This window comes from Dendrobates tinctorius, unplaced genomic scaffold (genome assembly GCF_039654945.1).
Source record: "Dendrobates tinctorius isolate UK_male_01 unplaced genomic scaffold, ASM3965494v1 ptg000063l, whole genome shotgun sequence".
NCBI lineage: Eukaryota > Metazoa > Chordata > Amphibia > Anura > Dendrobatidae > Dendrobates > Dendrobates tinctorius.
In genome coordinates, this window is record NW_027361731.1 from 29,474,558 (window position 1) to 29,495,063 (window position 20,506).

The window sequence follows — 20,506 nt, forward strand, 5'->3', positions numbered from 1 at the left end:
TAAGAGGAGTTTATTATAAATTCACTGGTGGTGTAATTTGTAGGAGAAATTTATAATAATTTCACTTGTGGTCTAGGGTGTAAGAGTGGTTTCTTATAAATTCCCTGGTGGTCTAGGGTGTAGGAGGGGGTTTCATATAAATTCCCCGGTGGTCTAGTGCGTAAGAGGGGTTTCTTAAAAATTCCCTGGTGGTCTAAGTTGTAGGAGGGGTTTATAATAATTTTCCTTGTGGTCTAGAGTGTAAGAGGATTTCATTATAAATTCCCTGGTGGTCTATTTTGCTGGATAATTTATTATAAATTACTCAGTGGTTTAGGGTGATAAAAAGGTTTATTATTAAATTTTGTGGTGTTCTAGGGTGATAAAAAAAAGTTTACATTTATATCCCATGATGGTCTAGGGTGTAAGAAGGGTTTCTTATAAATTCCCTGGTGGTCTAGTGCATAAGAGGGGTTTCTTTAAAATTCCCTGATGGTCTAAGTTATAGGAGGGGTTTATAATAATTTCCCTGGTGGACTAGAGTGTTAGAGGGAATTATTATAAATTCACTGGTGGTCTAGTATGATAAAAGGGGATTATCCTAAATTCCCATATGGTGTATGGAAATAAAGGGATTCATAAAAAAAAATTCCTTGGTGGTCTAGGGTGATGAATGGGTCAATAGTTAGAGGGGATTTAAAGGAACATGTCAGCAGGATTTTACATATTGATGTAGGGGTACAGCTGTATAGGAGCTTATAAAAATGATGCTCTGAAAAATGTGCAAATTGGGCAGGAAGTGCTCTGGGGCGTGGCAATGCACTTGGAGTACTTTTTTACACACTACTGCTGCATTGCTCTTTCTGCTACTGCCACCCCCACCCCCCCGTAACCAGAGCCATGCAATTAGAATTTTTCCTGTAAGACTTTTAGACCGCGGGCTGGCACACAAAGCGCTCGGTGCATTAATAAAGAGATTATCAACTTTCCGGACATCTCGCTGGCAGCGGTCGCCGGTTATGTGATCTAGTTGTTTATGTTCGGGGGGATTCTCATGCGATGAACGAAACTATTATAACCCCACTCATAACATTTATATTGTTAGTGAAATGGCAAGTCCTCAAAATTTATGACCGATCGCGCCCCTTAGGGGGACGTCTTTAACTGTTTCTTGACCTTGCGTAGATTCTGGGGCGACCATATGATCAGATCCTATGCCGTATGTCACCGCTTCCACCTGTCTACCGCATTACTGTGTCAGTCTTCACTGTATCGCTGACATTCTATTGATTAACGTCTTACGTTTTCCAGAAAATTTGCCAACATGAGTGGAGTTCGTGAAATGGCGATTTTTGGGGATGCCGCTCAATACCTGTGCAAGAGTGAAAAAGAGCGGATTGAGGCTCAAAATCAACCATTCGACGCCAAGACGTTTGTTTATGTTGCGGACAGAAAGGAGCTTTACCTGAAGGGGATTGTTCAGAGTAAGGAGGAGAAGAGCGCCACCGTACAGACGGACGGGGGAAGTGTAGGTTCTGGAAGGATTCTCCCGCTGTATAGAAGGGTTTTACATGTGATGACCAAACTCAACTACTGTTATTATTTGTAGGTCGTAACAGTGAAGGACGATGATGTTTTCCCAAGAAACCCTCCGAAGTTTGATAAAATTGAAGACATGGCACTACTCATGCACCTCAACGAGCCATCGGTTCTCTTCAACCTCAAAGAACGTTACTCCGCATGGATGATCTATGTAAGATGCTTTCTTGACCACCAATATCTTCGTTGGTAAAACTTTGTTTTGACCCAAGGGACTTCCACAGGAAGAGCAAAAAAATTCTTCTTGAATCTTAGTCATTGATGTGTTCTTCAGTACTTGAGTTTCTCTTGGGTCTCTGGGTTCCTCTTTGACTTATTCGTTATTTGTCATGGTCTCTATCAATCCTATCGTTCATTATTTATTTTCTTACTTTCTCTTAATTATCTCCAAAGAGTAGGGTCTTCTTGTAGTCAGCTTAGATTCCAATAAAAGTTCACTTTGGTCTACTAGAAGGTCCCTTGGCAATTGAAGGACGATGAGGTTTTCCCAAGAACCCCACCAAAATTTGATAAGATTGAAGACATGGCACTACTCCCGCATCTCAATGAGCCATCGGTTCTTTTCAACCTCAAGGAACATTACACAGCATGGATAATCTATGTAAGATAGTTTCTTGGCCACCAACGTCTTCGTTGGTAAAACTTTGTAGCGCCCCCAAGGGACTTCCACAGGAAGAGCCAAAAAAATTCTTCTTGAACCTTAGTCATTGGTGTGTTCTTCAGAACTTGAGTTTCTCTTGGGTCTCTGGTTTCCTCTATGACTTATTCATTATTTGTCATGGTCTCTATCAATCCTATCATTCATTGTTTCTCTTCTTAGTTTCCCATAATTATCTCCAAAGAGTAGGGTCTTCTTGTAGTCAGCTAAGAATACAATGAAGGTTCACCTTGGTCTAGTAGAAGGTCCCTTGACAATTCTTGGGCATACATCACATGGGTTAAAGGCAAGACATCCTGGTGATCCAGAGGACGGCAACTCAACTACAACAATATCTTCATTATAACCTACATCACTCACATTTTCTATCCAAATCGTTACCATTACTGAAAATTTGCTGACCTCAGATATTATTTTTCTTGGTAGTCCTTCGTTGATATGATTGTTGGTCAAGGTATATGGTCAAGGTGCTAATCCCAAGTTGTCATGGCTGTTAATATTGTCTCTCTATTTGATTCTAGACATATTCTGGATTGTTCTGTGTCACTGTCAATCCCTACAAATGGCTACCTGTGTATAACCGTGAGAATATGTTTTACTATCTTGTCTTTCATGTTTGAAACTATTCATATACAATCGTGGCCGATAATGTCTGTCCCCTTGAAATTATTCAAGAAAATGGAGTATTTCTGCTAGAAATTTTTTGCAATTACACATGTTTTTTTCATTTGTTGCACCTTTCCAAAATTGTGGGCAATCAACTTTGTTTCCAGCCTGTGATGCTCGTTCACACTCACCTGTGGCAAGTAACAGGTGTCGGAAATATGAAAATCACACCTGAAACTAGATTAAAAGGGGAGAAGTTGGCTCAATTTTTGCATTGTGTGTCTGTGTGTGTGCCACACTAAGCATATAGAACAGAAAGAGGAAAGAACTGTCTAAGGACTTGAGACCCAAAATTGTTGGACAATATCACCAATCTCATGTCCATCTCTAGAGATCTTGATGTTCCATTGTCCATGGTGCGCAACATAATCAAGACGTTTACAACCCATGACACTGTAGATAATCTCCCTGGACATGGACGGAAGATAATTGATGAAAAGTTGTAACGCAGGATAGTCTGATGGTGAATAAGCCCCAATCAAGGTCCAAAGAAATCCAAGCTGTCTGCAGGCTCAGGGGGCATCAGCGTGAACTGTCCATCTGTGGCGCCCCTGAGGCTTCAGTCACCACAGAGGTACTGCACCTTTTCCTAAGGTGTAGTGCCCCACCATCCAGATAAGGTGGGAACTCCTGACCACGCTCCACACCTGCATTCCACACACAGGATATTTCAGTGGGGCCACCTAACAGCTTTAGGCTGGGGGTTAGCAGAGCACCCCTCGTGGAACCCTGCTTCGTAACACGAGATGTGCTGGGAGGCGGGTGGAGTGAGATGATACAAAAGAGCGGGAAGAGTGAGAATGAAAGAGAAGTTGGTTAGTTGGAGAAGAGAGAAGATGGGTGTCTGAAGGACGTGCTGCAGCAGGTCCCAGTGATCTGGGCTGCTGGCACGAGAAAGACCAGAGAAAGAGACTGATAAGATTGATAACCTAACCTTCCATAAGAAAGAACAGATCGGAATGAAGGAGAATAGAAGGACGGTGGGAAGCTGGTTGAAGAAAGATAGAAAACCCTTCCAGTCCAGAGAGCGCAAAGGCCGGGGCCCGGTCCCCGAGGTTGATTGGATCTTTATGTCTGGCAACAGACACCGGAGGAGTAGTGAGCCACTAACGCCTTGCTCCCATCATAGACTTGGGACACAACAGCGACTGAATAGAGACCCGGGACGCAGTGAGGAGTCCCCGAAGCAGGCTACAGCTGTCTGTCATACAAGTAAAGACTAGGAACACCTAGAGAGAGGCATTCCAGGGTAACTAAGTACTGGAGTGCTTCGCACCTAAAGGTGCATTGGAGGAGTCGTTCAGAAAGGTACATGTTGGCGGAGTGTGGAAGGGAGAATCCTATCCTGCCTGGAGGTTGGCTGGAGCCCTGACCTGGAGAACACAGTACGGAGGCAGGCAGTTGTGTGAACTGCAAACAGTGAGTAAAGCTTTGGAACCGCATACTCTGGTGTCCTCCAGTTATTCCCGCACCGCCAAACCTGGGTATCAACATCTATACCATTCTGTGCTTCTCCTCATCTATTGCACCTACACTGCCCTGGGACTACAGCTCCACCTGTGGGGAGCTACACCATCTTTGCTGCATCACACCATCAGTCCCAGCGGATCTGCATGCAGCGATGGCTCAACATCACGAACGAACTATCCAAATAAACTATTATACCATTAACCTCACCGCCATTGATATTGGGTGCCCAGGGCCACGGACCGGGTCACCGCTGCTGTGACACCTTCCCACCTTGACACCAGCCCAGTACCGAGTACCCCGCTGCCCTGGGTGTGAGAGGGCGACCCACATCCACATGTGAATTAAACTCTATAGCTGGAGACCCCGGAGGACCCCACTGCCGACACATGAAAAAGTTAGACTCCAGTTTTCCTAAATGTACTTGAGTAACCAAAATCCTTCTGGGAAAGGGTCTTGTGAATAGATGAGACCAAGACAGAGCTTTTTGGTAAAGCACATCAGTCACAAAGCACTGGAGAGTTGTGAAGTGGCTGCACTGAATTCGGGTCTATATCCCATTGATCACCTGTGGAGAGATCTCACAATCGCTGTTGGGAGAAGGCGCCTTCACATATGAGAGACTCGTAACAGTTTGTAAGAAGAGTCGTCGAAGATCCCAGCTGAGAGGTGTAAGAAGCTTATTCCAAAGGGTGTGCAACCAAATATTAAGTGGAGGGTATCAACAATTTTAAGACCGCGGCTTGAGGCCCATGCTGGAGATTGGGTGCGGCCACCCTCTGGTGGCGCCGCACACCATCTCCAGCACAGGCCGCAAAACACCGTCTTTCCTGCCGGCTGTGAGAGGGGTGTAACGAGAGGGTGTAATGAGGGGGGGGTAATGAGAGGGATGCCGCCGCCGGACCCTTGCCAAGACCCACCGCCTGACTACATGCGCCGGATCCCGCTGCTGCCTGTCCACCCACTTCCTGTGCTAGAGATGGTGTGCGGCGCCACCAGAGGGTGGCCGCACCCAATCTTCAGCATGGGTACCACCAGAGGGTCGCCGCACCCAATCTCCAGCACGGGCCTCAAGCCGTGGTCTTCCTGCTGGCTGTGACTGCACAGAAGTGGGTGGGCAGGCAGTGGCAGGATCCGGCACTTGTAGTTAGGCGGTGGGTCTTCGTGATTGCAGTGGCAGCCTGGATCCGAGATGCAACTGGGATCCGAGCGGCGGCTGGGATCCAAGCAGCGGCCGGGATCCCAGCGGTGGTCGGGATCACAGCGGCAGCCTGTATCCGAGCGGCAGCTGGGATCCCAGCAGCGGATGTGACCGCAGCGGTGGCCTGGATCCGAGCGGCAGCTGAGATCCCAGTGGTGTTCAGGATCGCAGCGGTGGCCTGGATCCGAGCGGCATCACTTGGGTATTTCAAAATGGCGGTCGGCGTACTTCTACTGCAGCGCGGTGGATTGTGGGGTTCGGGGACGTCCAGACGGAAGTGGATGACAGACAGTTTAAGGCAATTATATATATAGATAATCTTATTGGATCAGACACTGTTCGTACTTTGCGCTGGAGCCTTCTGTCAGAGGAGTCTTGGCATGGCTTCTAAAAAAGCATGGTGTATCTATATAGAGACAAAGAATTCCTCTACTTCCTGTAAGGCGACAAAGACCAGCCTCCCACTTCCTGTAAAGACATAATGACCAGCACCTTACTTCCTGTAAAAAGACAAAGACCCACCCCCTCACTTCCTATAAAGAGACGAAGAATCACCCCACTTCCTGTAACTACCAGCCAAGAAAAATTGAAAACCAAATTACAAGAGCCACCAGAATATCAAGGAATCAGCTGCCACATTACAAAGCTAAAGATGAAAATAACCGGGTGCCGCTGGTGGTCACCTACAATCCAGATCTGGAGGTGCTAAGGGGAGCTGCACGGAAATTACAACCATAACCACAAAAAGATGCCCGATTACAATCCATATCCCCAGACCCCCCCACTGCTGTGTTTTAGGCAGCCCCCATATCTAAGAAGCATCATTGTCAGAAGCTCCCTGTCCTCCCCAACAGCTGCAGGAACCTTTCCTTGCAACCAGAAAAAATGTAAAACCTGTCCATTTATAATGACCACGGACAAGATAAAGATCCCCACCTCACATCAGGACTACAAGATCCCAGGTACTTTCACCTGCATCACATCTAAAGTGGTGTACTTAATTATTTGTACTAAATGTCCAACTGGGGGTCTGTATGTGGGGGAGACAGGGCAAAAGCTGAGAACAAGGATGAATTCTCATCACCACACAATAAGAGAAAAAAGAATGGATCTACCTGTGGCAAAACATTTTTGTATCCCTGATCATAGCACCATGGACATGAAATTACTTGTATTAAAAGGTAACTTCAAATCTCAGAGAGAGAGAAGAATCTCTGAGTAAAAATTTATGAAAACTTTCGACACATTCAGTGCAGGTATTAATGTGTCGCATGGATTTATGTCTTTTTACAGCAATTAAGGAATTTGCTCCTCAAACCTTCTGGGGTCATCACACAACACAGAACCAGATGCAGTCAGAGGGCAATAAAACCTTCACACTGCTTATCTATGAACTACTCCAATATTTATGCTTATCCCTCTCCCATAATGGCAGTTCCGCTTCACATCACTTGTCTTAGCTATTGCGTTATTTCTGTGCTGGGTATAAATATGTGATTCTTCAGATTGTGTATTAGTCTAGCCTGATAAAGAGACCTGAGGAGTCTCGAAAGCTTGCAATGTGTTACCATCTTTTCAGTTAGCCATTAAAAGGTATCAACCACTGAGGACTGTCATTTCTGAATATTCTTTGGTCTCTCCTATACATTTATATTGCATCTACCATATATTATGTAAGATTTCTTAAACACAAGATTGCTACATTCCTTTGATTCAGATCATTTTATAATTTCAATCTTCTATATGTTTTCATGGCAGAGTGACCTTCCAGCTTCCCAATGAGCGCAGCTACCATATATTTTACCAGATACAGAGCAACAAGAAGCCTGAGATTGTAGGTCGGTGCAATGCTCCGTGTTGAGTTCACTTTTTAATATGTACGTACTCCATTGTGACGCCAGATTACATAATTATTTTTATTTTCAGAAATGTTGCTGATAACAACCAATCCATATGAATACCAATTCACAAGTATGGGGGAAATATCTGTGAAAAGTATTGATGATGAAGCGGAACTCATGGCGACGGATGTGAGTATAAAAGAACAGGGGAGCGTCGGGACAATTTGTGCTTAACGTCATGGGCAGACGATGGGTTCGCCGTAGGAGAAATCCCCAAGTGAGAAAAAAATTGCCCAATCATCAGGTCCTCTCCTACGTTGAATATGACCAAAGAGCCAGTGATGGCTAATTTCACCATAGGCACTCAATAGCTGTAGGATATGTCCATACATCTTATTATTATGTCTGTTATTTGTGTTGACCTCTTAGGAAGCCATAGACATCCCTGGCTTTAACCAAGAAGAAAAAATAGGGATCTATAAGTTGACTGGTGCTGTCATGCACTATGGCAACCTAAAGTTCAAGCAGAAACCCCGTGAGGAGCAAGCGGAGCCAGATGGCATTGAAGGTAAGAGGGGTTTTGGGTGGACTGGTACTTATAACCCAATGAAACATGGTCCACAAGGAAACAAGTAAATATCTCAGCCAATGTTGACCATAATAAGCTACATATTACAGACTGCTTGGACTAATAATGAGAAGAACAAGTTTCAAAGCTTCTAGCATCATGTTCTAATATTTGCTCAGGCTAGGTTCAGATTTCTGTTGCTTAGCATATAGGATAATGGTATCTAGGCTTCTTACTTTGATACCGTTTATGATATCGATAGGCTTCAAACAACTGCCATCTTAGATGTATGGACAATTTTGTGTATTTGCCATTTTGTCCCCCAACTTTTGGACACCAGTATTTTTTTCTGCTGCAGATGCAGATAAAGCGGCTGTCATGTCGGACGCTGTTCACACCACAGCGTCCGGCAGGCAGCGGTAGTTCCATCTCCGTCCACTATAGCCTCAGTGGCGCCGGCTTGATTTTACTCAGGTTATCTGGGGTTAATCTAGCTGGAAATCAGGTGGGATGTTTGGTCACGCCCACGGTCTTTAAATAGTCGTGCTGGCCTGTGGGCGTCGCCGATTATAGCTTGTGTTTTGTGCCAAGTGGTTCCGGTCTGGAGTGGAGGTGTTGGAGAGAGAAATTCATAGCTGGTGTCGTATGATCCGTTGTTACCTTTTCGTCTTCCTATATTTGTGCTTTGTTTTGCCCTGTTCACATTATAGTATTGTCCTGTGTGGTTGCGGCGCGGTGTGGTTTGAGTTCTCCTTGTCTGTCATTACTGTGTGGGTTTTGGTGGTGTGTCTCCTCACTGGGTGGAGGGTTCAGCTTAGGGCTGAGCAGGAGATAAGGAGAGGCTGGAGGCTCAGGCATTTGCACCTTTAGCAAAAACCCTGGGTTGAGGGTCAGACAGGGTTTTCCCTAGTTTGAGGGACTCCGCAGGGGCCCGGGTTTTGTCAGCCTCCTTCGACCTAAGCCTCTCATAACATTATAATCGGCCAAACATTTTTCCATGGATTCCATGACTTCCATAAACCGCCAGTTGGCGGCGCTGTCCGTACAGGTCACCGAGTTGAAGGGGGCAGTTCAGCAGCAGGGCCTGGTTGTAGCTAATGTACAAGCGGCTTCTGCTGGTGCAGGTGCAGAGCCTAAGATTCCGCTGCCTGAACGATTTTCTGGGGAACGCAGCAAATTTGTCATCTTTCGGGAGGCCTGCAAGTTATACTTTCGCATGCGCCCGGTCTCCTCAGGTAATGAGGCTCAGCGGGTGGGTCTGGTGTTATCATTACTGAGTGGGGACCCCCAAGCATGGGCGTTTTCCTTACCAGCCGACTCTGCTACATTTCATTCGGTTGAGAATGTTTTTTCAGCACTCGGGCTCATTTATGATGACCCCGACAGATTGGCTTTAGCAGAATCTAAGATCCGCGCCCTCCGTCAGGGGGAACGTATGGCGGAAGACTATTGTTCAGAATTTCGCCGTTGGGCAGTAGACACACAGTGGAACGACCCAGCGCTGCGGAGTCAGTTTATTCATGGGGTCTCAGAAAGAGTTAAACAGGCCCTCCTGATGTATGAGACTCCTGCATCGTTAGAATCTGCCATGAGTTTGGTTATCCGTATTGATCGCCGTTTGCGTCAAGGGGAGCAGGAGACGCTGCCTCTGGGGGAAAGCAGGGGTGCAAGTGTGGTTGCTGCAGATGAGCCCACGGAACCTATGCAAATCGCGGGGGTATCACATGTGCAGCGTCGCGTTCCTGGGTTCAGGAAGCATGGAGCATGTTTTTACTGTGGTAAAAGAGATCATTATGTAAATGCTTGTCCTGTGCTACCAAAGAAAGTCGCACCGGCGGAAAACTGGTAAGCTCAGAGGGTATGGAGGAGGCCCAACTGAGCGTATGCAAATCCTCCATGATGGTGTCTCAATGTATGCTCCCTGCCAGGGTTATTATTGCGGGCAGAGAGCTACCAATATCAGTGTTTGTGGATAGCGGTTCAGCCACCAATCTCATGGATGAAGAGTTTGCACGCATGGCAGGTTTCAAGATCGAAAAACTCCCTCATCCTATTCGCGTGGTTACCATTAATGCCGCTCCCCTCCCACAGGGGGAGATTACTGAGTTTGTAGCTGAGGTTAAACTCCACATTGGGGTCCTACATTCTGAGTGGGTTACATGTAAGGTACTCAATAATCTCCCAGCACAAATAGTCCTGGGTTTCCCATGGTTGTCTAAGCACAACCCGGTGATTGACAGGAGAACCCAGGACATAGTCCAGTGGAGCAGTTTCTGCCAGGAAAATTGCTTGGCCACATGTGTGTCCGCCGTGAAGTCCAGCCTTCCGGAGGCATTGCTGGATTTTGCGGACGTATTCTCTGAGAGGGGTTGCTCAGAACTACCTCCACATCGAGCCTATGACTGTCAAATTAGGTTAAAACCCGGGGCTAAATTGCCAAAGGCGAGGATGTTTAGTATTTCTGGTCCGGAGAGACAAGCTCTTAAGGACTACATTGCGGAGAGTTTAAGTAAAGGGCACATCCGGCCTTCATCCTCACCTGTAGCAGCGGGGTTTTTCTTCATTAAGAAAAAAGATGGGGGGTTACGCCCGTGTCTGGATTTCCGGGAGTTAAACCAGATTACGGTTCGTGATCCCTACCCGATGCCTCTGATCCCTGATTTGTTCAACCAGGTGGCTGGTGCGAAGTGGTTTTCCAAACGTGACCTCAGGGGGGCATATAACCTCATAAGGGTCCGTCAGGGGGATGAGTGGAAGACGGCATTTAATACCCCTGAGGGTCATTTTGAAAGCCTAGTTATGCCATTTGGGTTGACAACCGCGCCTGCTGTGTTCCAACATTTCATAAATGATGTATTTGCTCATGTGCTGGGGAAATTTGTGATTGTGTACCTGGATGATATCCTTATTTATTCGAGCGACCAGGACACTCATTTAGAGCATGTCAGGCAGGTGTTACAGCTGCTCCGTGAGAATAAGCTCTATGCTAAGCTTGAAAAATGCGTGTTTTTTGTTCAAGAGTTGCCTTTTTTGGGATATATTGTGTCCGCCGCAGGGTTTAAAATGGATGCCGCGAAGGTGCAAGCGGTGCTGCGATGGGAACGGCCTGGTAATCTAAAGGCGCTCCAGCGGTTCCTTGGGTTTGCCAACTATTATAGGAAGTTTATTAAGAATTTCTCTACTATAGCCAAACCGCTCACGGACATGACGAAAAAAGGTACCAATCTCGCTATCTGGTCTGAGGATGCGGTGCGTGCATTTGAGCTTCTGAAGAACCGTTTTGCTTCAGCCCCCATTCTGGTGCAACCGGACGTATCTAAACCTTTTACGGTGGAGGTCGATGCGTCTGAGGTGGGAGTGGGGGCAGTACTGTCACAGGGCTCGTCCTTGAGCAATTTGCGTCCATGCGCCTACTTCTCCAAGAAGCTGTCGCCGGCCGAACGGAATTACGACATCGGCAACAGGGAGTTGTTGGCCATCAAATTGGCTTTTGAGGAATGGCGACACTTCTTGGAGGGGGCGGCCCACCAGGTCACAGTCATCACCGACCATAAAAACCTGCTCTATCTGGAGTCGGCCAAGCGTCTGTCTCCCAGGCAGGCTCGCTGGGCATTGTTTTTTACACGTTTTAACTTTCTGGTGACTTACCGTCCTGGGGCGAAAAACACCAAGGCGGATGCCTTGTCCAGGTGTTTTCCGGGGGGAGAACCTCGGGAAGAGCCGGTACCCATCCTCCAGGAAGGTGTAGTGGTTTCGGCTCTCACGACTGAGGTAGAGGCGGAGATTGCCGAGGCCCAGGAGGAGGTACCACCAGGACTTCCCGCTAATAAGTCGTTCGTACCCCTCCATCTTCGTCTTAAAGTGTTGGGGGAACACCACGACTCGGTCCTGGCCGGTCATCCAGGGGTTAGGGGCACCTTGGAACTGGTATCGCGCCGCTTCTGGTGGCCAAAAATCCGGCAGGATGTGGTTTCCTACGTGACAGCTTGCATCACGTGCGCCAGGGCCAAGTCGCCCAGAACCCGTCCTGCTGGCACTCTACAGCCTCTGGGGATACCTAGTAGGCCATGGACAGAAATCTCCATGGACTTTATCACAGACTTGCCTGCCTCGGCGGGGAACACGGTCATCCTGGTGGTGGTTGATCGATTTTCGAAGATTGCGCATTTTGTGTCGTTGCCTTCCTTGCCCAACGCGAAGACGTTGGCTCAGGTCTTTGTGCAGGAGGTGGTCAGACTGCACGGAGTTCCGTCGGACATAGTGTCTGATAGGGGTACCCAGTTTGTGGCGAAGTTTTGGAAAGCTTTTTGCTCACGATTGGGGATCAAGTTGTCTCATTCGTCAGCGTTTCATCCGCAGTCAAATGGTCAAACTGAGCGCATGAACCAAAATCTGGAGCAGTATTTGCGATGTTTTGTGTCTGACAACCAAGAGGAGTGGTCGACGTTCCTTCCCTTGGCCGAGTTCGCATTAAATAATCACCGCCAAGAATCATCGGGAGAGTCTCCGTTCTTTTGTGTTTATGGGCACCATCCTCAATTTTGTACCTTGCATCAGGGGGGCTCTGGGGGCGTCCCAGAGGAGGACCGGTTAGGAGTTCAACTATCATCGGTCTGGAGGAGTGTGAAACAGCGATTGCTGAGCATGAGTGCAAGATACAAACGTGTGGCTGACTCTAGACGCGTGCCAGGTCCGGACCTGTGTGTGGGTGATTGGGTGTGGTTAGCTACTAAAAACATAAAACTCAAAATTCCATCATTGAAATTGGGTCCAAGGTTTATTGGCCCTTTTAAGATTGCTGCCATCATAAACCAGGTTGCTTTTCGGTTGGAGCTTCCTGTGGTATACAAGATACACAACGTGTTTCACAGGTCTTTATTGAAAAAGGTGGTAGGCTCTGTGGACACGACGCCGATGCCACCTCCAGTCATGGTGGATGGCGATTTAGAATTTGAGGTCGCTAAGGTAGTGGACTCTCGAGTAGTACGCCGTACTCTTCAGTATTTGGTGCACTGGCGGGGGTATGGTCCGGAGGAGAGGTCTTGGGTTCCAGCCTCAGACATACATGCGGATCGGCTGGTCAGTTCCTTTCACCGCCGTCATCCGGACAAGCCGGGTCCTATGAGTCTTGAGGGCCCTGGGGTCCCTCGTAGAAGACGGGGTACTGTCATGTCGGACGCTGTTCACACCACAGCGTCCGGCAGGCAGCGGTAGTTCCATCTCCGTCCACTATAGCCTCAGTGGCGCCGGCTTGATTTTACTCAGGTTATCTGGGGTTAATCTAGCTGGAAATCAGGTGGGATGTTTGGTCACGCCCACGGTCTTTAAATAGTCGTGCTGGCCTGTGGGCGTCGCCGATTATAGCTTGTGTTTTGTGCCAAGTGGTTCCGGTCTGGAGTGGAGGTGTTGGAGAGAGAAATTCATAGCTGGTGTCGTATGATCCGTTGTTACCTTTTCGTCTTCCTATATTTGTGCTTTGTTTTGCCCTGTTCACATTATAGTATTGTCCTGTGTGGTTGCGGCGCGGTGTGGTTTGAGTTCTCCCTGTCTGTCATTACTGTGTGGGTTTTGGTGGTTTGACAACTCACTGGGTGGAGGGTGGAGGGTTCAGCTTAGGGCTGAGCAGGAGATAAGGAGAGGCTGGAGGCTCAGGCATTTGCACCTTTAGCAAAAACCCTGGGTTGAGGGTCAGACAGGGTTTTCCCTAGTTTGAGGGACTCCGCAGGGGCCCGGGTTTTGTCAGCCTCCTTTGACCTAAGCCTCGCATAACAGCGGCTTACTTGATGGGCCTTAATTCCTCAGATTTGGTCAAATCTCTCTGCAACCCAAGGGTTAAAGTTGGAAATGAGTTTGTGACAAAAAGCCAAAATGTGCAGCAGGTAAGGACAATAGTCAATTTGTTATGAGCTCCCGATTCACAATGTATCGCAGAATCAATTCCAACCAGTCCACCAGCCATGTCAAAACCAGAAAACCTGAGATTGTGGCTGGTTTTGGGTAAATATTGTTGGAAATTAGGCAAATGAAAATCTTATGGATCAACAACACTTCTCTTTAAGTCTACAACTCAATCGGATCTCTTGCCAGGTCAGTTTACGAGAAACTTTTCTTATGGATGGTGACTCGTATCAATCAGCAGCTCGACACGAAGCAATCCCGGCAGTATTTTATTGGGGTTTTGGATATTGCCGGGTTTGAGATCTTTGACGTAAGTGGTGATCTTTAGAACTCATACTTATCTACCGTATATTTTGAAGGGATTGTTTAAAAGCTATTTTCCCATGTTTTTGGATAGTTCAACACTTTTGAACAACTTTGCATCAACTTCACCAACGAAAAGCTGCAGCAGTTCTTCAACCACCACATGTTTGTTCTGGAACAAGAAGAGTACAAGAAGGAAGGGATTGACTGGGAGTTCATCGACTTCGGCATGGACCTGGCCGCTTGCATCCAGCTAATTGAAAAGGTAGACCTGTCCAAAGTTCCAAAAATTAAACTTTGACAAGGCTAGCATTAACAAAGGTAACTATGGTATCCAATTATTTTTATCTATCTCTGTACTCCTTCAGCCCATGGGAATCTTCTCAATCCTCGAAGAGGAGTGTATGTTTCCAAAAGCTTCTGATATCACCTTCAAGAACAAACTATACGATCAACACCTTGGAAAGTCACCGAATTTCCAAAAGCCTAAACCGGGTAAAGGGAAAGGAGAAGCTCACTTTTCCCTGGTGCATTATGCTGGTACTGTAGATTATAACATTACCGGCTGGCTGGAGAAGAACAAAGACCCACTGAATGAGACCGTGGTGGGACTGTATCAGAAGTCTTCTGTCAAACTTCTCGCCAATCTCTTCTCCACCTTTTCCTCTTCAGAAACAGGTAAATTTCAGGGTCATTTTTCGAACATTTCTATTGTGACCATTTAATTAACATTCCCCCACAATTATCTTGTTTCTGTTCAGCTGTCACCAGCAAAGGAGTGAGCAAGAAGAAGGGGTCCTCCTTCCAGACTGTGTCGGCATAGTTTCGAGTAGGTCCACCAAGGGTGGCTAGAAGGAGATATATTTTGTCTTACTCAAAATATTTCCTCTAATTTTTAATTACAGGAAAATTTGAATAAACTGATGACAAACTTGAAGACCACTCACCCACCTGCTTTTCTATATTTCACTGGTGCCTGAGCCTTTTCTGCCTGCCTGTCCTGCTGCTGTCCATCTGATAATCCTGCTTATTTTGCTGCTCGTCCTTCTACTTTTCATTCTGCCTGTCACCAGTGCCTGCTCCCCCATTTGCCTGCCTGTCACCAGTGCCTGCTCCCCCATTTTCCTGCTTGTCACCAGTGCCTGCTCCCCCATTTGCCTGCCTGTCACCAGTGCCTGCCCCTATTTTAAGCTACACATGTGTACATCTGGTGTTATATGCAGCCATTGTCAGTCAGTGACTGTAATAATAATAATAATAAATTTTATTTTTATAGCGCCGACATATTCCGCAGCACTTTACATTTCAGAGGGGATTTGTACAGACAATAGACATTACAGCATAACAATAATCACATACAGTAGATTATAACAAATACCAAGAGGAAAGAGGGCCCTGCTCGCAAGCTTACAGTCTATGAGGAAAGAGGGAGACCCGAAAGGTGGGTGGTAACAGTTACCCTGATTGTATGGACCAGTCATAATGTTAAGTGTGTAACAGTACAGACACAGAGGGCTAATGGAGGCATAAAGCATGTGGGAACATGATGCGGGGAACCTGGTTATGGTAAAACTTTTGGCTCTGCCACACAGGGATAGATTAGGTTATTGTGTTGGGGTGGTAGGCCAGTCTGAATAAATGCGTTTTCAGGACACGCTTAAAATTGTGGGGATTGGGGACTAATCGTATTGACCTGGGAAGTGCATTCCAAAGAATTGGCGCGGCACGTGTAAAGTCTTGGAGACGGGAGTGGGAGGTTCTGACTATTGAGGATGCTAATCTCAGGTCATCAGCAGAACGGAGGGCGCGGGTAGGGTGGTATACTGAAACAAGGGAGGAGATGTAGAGTGGTGCTGAGCCATGGAGGGCTTTGTGAGTGAGGGTAATAAGTTTATACTGAATTCTGGAGTGGATGGGTAGCCAGTGTAATGACTGGCACAAGGTAGAGGCATCGGTGTAACGATTGGTGAGGAATATGATCCTGGCTGCAGCATTCAAGACAGATTGGAGGGGGGAGAGTTTGGTAAGAGGGAGACCGATTAGAAGAGAGTTACAATAGTCGAGACGAGAATGAATAAGAGAAACAGTAAGAGTTTTTGCAGAGTCAAAGGTAAGAAAAGGTCGAATTCTAGAAATGTTTTTGAGGTGCAGATGACAAGAGCGAGCCAGTGATCGAATGTGGGGGGCAAAGGAAAGCTCGGAATCAAGTATGACCCCAAGACAGCGGGCCTGTTGCTGGGGAGTAATAGTGGAACCACACACAGAAATGGCAATGTCGGGTATAGGTACATTAGTAGAGGGAGGAAACACCAGGAGTTCAGTCTTTGACAGGTTCAGTTTCAGATATAGTGAGGACATGATATTAGACACAGCGTTTAGACAATCGCCGGTGTTTTCTAGAAAGGCTGGCGTGATGTCAGGAGAAGAAGCGTATAATTGGGTGTCATCAGCATAGAGATGGTACTGGAAATCAAATCTACTGATTGTTTGACCAATAGGGGCAGTGTACAAGGAGAAGAGGAGGGGACCTAGAACCGATCCTTGGGGGACCCCAACAGTAAGGGGAAGATGAGAGGAGGAGGAACTGGCAAAAGATACAGTAAAGGAGCGGTCGGAGAGATAGGAGGAGAACCAGGAGAGAACGGTATCCTTGAGGCCAATGGAACGGAGCATAGTGAGGAGGAGCTGATGATCCACAGTGTCGAATGCTGCAGAGAGATCCAAGAGAATTAGCATGGAGTAGTGACCATTTGATTTAGCTGTTAGCAGATCATTAGAGACTTTAGTGAGGGCAGTTTCAGTGGAGTGTAAAGAGCGGAAACCGGATTGGAGAGGGTCGAGAAGAGAGTTTTCTGAGAGATAGCGGATAAGACGGGAGTGGACCAGGCGTTCCAGGAGTTTAGAGATGAAGGGAAGATTAGAGACAGGTCTATAGTTAGCGGCACAGTTTTGGTCGAGGGATGTTTTTTTAAGTAGTGGATGTATGATGGCATGCTTAAATGAGAAGGGAAAAATACCAGAAGAGAGAGAGAGGTTAAATATTTTAGTTAGGTGAGGGGTGACAGCAGGGGAAAGGGACTGAAGGAGCTGTGACAGAAATGGGTCACTGGTGCAAGTAGTTGGGCGAGAAGATGCAAGGAGCCTGCTTACTTCTTCTTCTGTGACTGGTTCAAAATCAGAGAGTGAGTTCGATGCAGTGGGGGAGGGAGGACGGTGCATGGTATGAGGTGATTGGGAGATAATTTCCTGTCGGATCTGGTCAATTTTTTCTTTGAAGTAATTGGCCAGATCATCAGCTCGGAGCTCCGTGGTTGGGGCCTGTACTCTTGGATTGAGTAGAGAATGAAAAGTGTCAAAGAGACGTTTCGGGTTATTGGACAGTGAGGTGGTGAGGGTGTTGAAATAGGTTTGTTTGGAGAGGTGAAGGGCAGTGTTGTATGTTCTAAGCATAAACTTAAAATGGATGAAATCTTCGGGTAGATTGGATTTTCTCCACAGACGTTCGGCGCACCTGGAGCACCGCTGCAGGAAACGTGTTTGCACCGTGTGCCAGGGTTGTCGCCGTCTGCATTGTGGTGTTCTATTTATAGGGGGTGCAAATTCATCCAGGGCACTTTGAAGTGTTTCATTGTAATGCTTCAATGCAGAATCAGGACAGGAGAGGGAGGAGATAGGGGCCAATGAAGACTGCAAGTTCTTCATAAGTTTCTGGGTGTTAATGGCCTGTATGTTTCTATAAGTATGGACAGTGGGGGTGACCTGAGCAGCATGGCAGTTCTTGATAGAGAATGAAAGAAGATTGTGGTCAGAGAGCGGGAGAGGGGAGTTTGCAAAATCATCCACTGCACAAAGCCGAGAGAAGACCAAGTCGAGGGAGTTTCCGTCTTCATGCGTTGGAGAATTAGTAAGCTGCGAAAGGCCAAATGAGGAGGTTAGAGATAAAAGGTGAGTAGCAGATGGTGAGAGGGGAAGAGCAATGGGGATGTTGAAATCACCCATGATGAGGGTAGGGATGTCACAGGAGAGAAAATGTGGAAGCCAAGTGGCAAAATGATCCAGGAACTGATGGGAGGGGCCGGGAGGATGATACACCACCGCCACTCGCATGGAGAAGGGGGTGTAGAGTCTGACGGCATGGACCTCAAAAGAAGGGAAGACAAGTGAGGGTACTTGAGGGATAACCTGAAAGGTACATTTTGGTGATAGGAGCAGACCAATGCCTCCACCAGCTCTATTGTCTGATCTTGGGGTATGAGAGAAGTGAAGCCCCCCGTATGAAAGAGCAGCAGCAGCGGTAGTGTCTGACTGCTGGATCCAGGTTTCAGTAAGAGTCAGGAGGTTAAGAGAATTAGAAAGGAAAAAGTCATGAATGAAGGAGAGTTGGATACACACTGAGCGAGAATTCCAAAGTGCACAATTAAGAGAGACAGATGGCATGCAGGGAATATTAATAAGATTAGAGGGGTTTCTGAGTGTAGCAGTCGGGAGGTTTGACTTTCTATAACATGGGGGACCAGGGTTGGGAGCAATGTCTCCTGCGACTAGGAGAACTAGGAGGACTGTAATAATGCTTCAGCAATCAGCACACCTGAAGAGGTAGTGGCCATCTGTGCACCTGAAGCAGAGGATTTAGCCGGACTTCCTTTGCCGGATGTCTTAGGGGAAAGGACTCAATCTAAAACATGGGACCAGGTACACTTGGTGAAGACCTAGGCCCCCGGGAGAGACAGCAGGCAGAGGCGTTGTTGAGGCTGCGACAGAGGATGTTTTCAGAGAGACCGGGGTACACTCGCCTGGCACAACACAAGGTTGAGACCCAGGATCAGACCCCCCTGCGACAAAACCCCTTCCGCGTCCCTGAGTCTGTACGAGAGGGGATGCAACAAGAGATACAAGAGATGTTGCGTTTAGGGGTCATTGAAGAGTCAGATAGTCCCTGGGCATCCCCCGTAGTGTTAGTGCCCAAGAAGGATGTCTACACGGTTTTGTGTAGACTATCGTAAGCTCAATGAGAAAACAGTGACGGATGCATACCCCATGCCGCTTGTGGATGAGTTGTTAGACCGGCTGGCGGGGGCAAAGTATCTGACCACCATCGATCTATGCAAAGGCTACTGGCAGATTCCCCTTAGTCCTGACGCTATTCCCAAGTCGGCATTTGTCACCCCGTTCGGCTTATTCCAGTTTCGAGTTATGCCATTCAAGATGAAGAATGCCCCGGCGACCTTCCAGAGGCTGGCTGACCGACTTCTGGATGGTCTCCAGGACTATGCTTGTGCCAACCTGGACGACATCGTCATCTACAGTGCGACATGGGAAGAGCATCTAAATCACCTAGAGACAGTATTGGACAGGATCCACCAGGCCGGAATCACCCTGAACCCAAACATGTGTCACGTGGGCAAAGCAGAAGTTCAGTATTTAGGGCATTGAGTGGGAAGTGGGAAACAGCGACCAGAACCAGCCAAGATTGAGGCCATAGCCAAATGGCCCATCCCACGCACTAAAACCCAGGTCATGGCGTTTCTAGGGACAGCGGGGTATTACAGGAAATTCGTTCCCAATTACAGCAGCGTAGCCAAGCCCCTCACTGATTTGACCCGTAAGAACCAACCCCGCCAGGTAACCTCGATCTCAGAGTGTGAGGAAGCTTTCCGCCAACTAAAGGATGCCCTCACCAATACCCCTGTATTGGCCGCACCCGATCCAACTAAACGTTTCCTTGTTCACACAGACGCTTCTATGTTTGGATTGGGGGCAGTACTGAGCCAAGTCGGGCCGGACGGCCAAGAACACCCGGTAGCTTACCTGAGTCAGAAACTACTGCCCCGTGAAGTAAGCTATGCGGCCATCGAGAAGGAGCGCCAGGCGGTAGTATGGGCACTCAAGAAGTTGCAACCATAATAATAATAATCTTTATTTATATAGCGCCAACATATTCCGCAGCGCTTTACAGTTTAACAGTTTCAAAACACAAGTCATAAGTAACAACGTTAACAATACAATAATTAAAGCAAAATAAGACGAAATAAGACGACCCTGCTCGTGAGAGCTTACAATCTACAATGAGGTGAGGGAGATACAATGTACAGGTGTGTATTTACAATTGTGTATTTACATTGAAGGTCCAGCTATCTTGAGGGAGTGAAGGATGGATGGAGAAAGTGAATGGGCTACACACGCACACTTACACAGAGAAAGTTTTCCCTCCTAACAGACCATAATCCCCTAGTCTGGCTTAATCGGGTCTCGGGAGACAACGCCAGATTGCTGCGGTGGAGTTTAGCCCTACAACCTCTGGACTTCACCATCCACCACAGACCCGG

General features: G+C 47.3%; 1 pseudogene; it reads left to right on the forward strand.

Moving 5' to 3' along the window:
• The first annotated feature begins 531 nt into the window (after window positions 1-531).
• Window positions 532-15,899, forward strand: LOC141094120 (myosin-4-like; annotated as a pseudogene).
• Window positions 15,900-20,506: the final 4,607 nt, after the last annotated feature.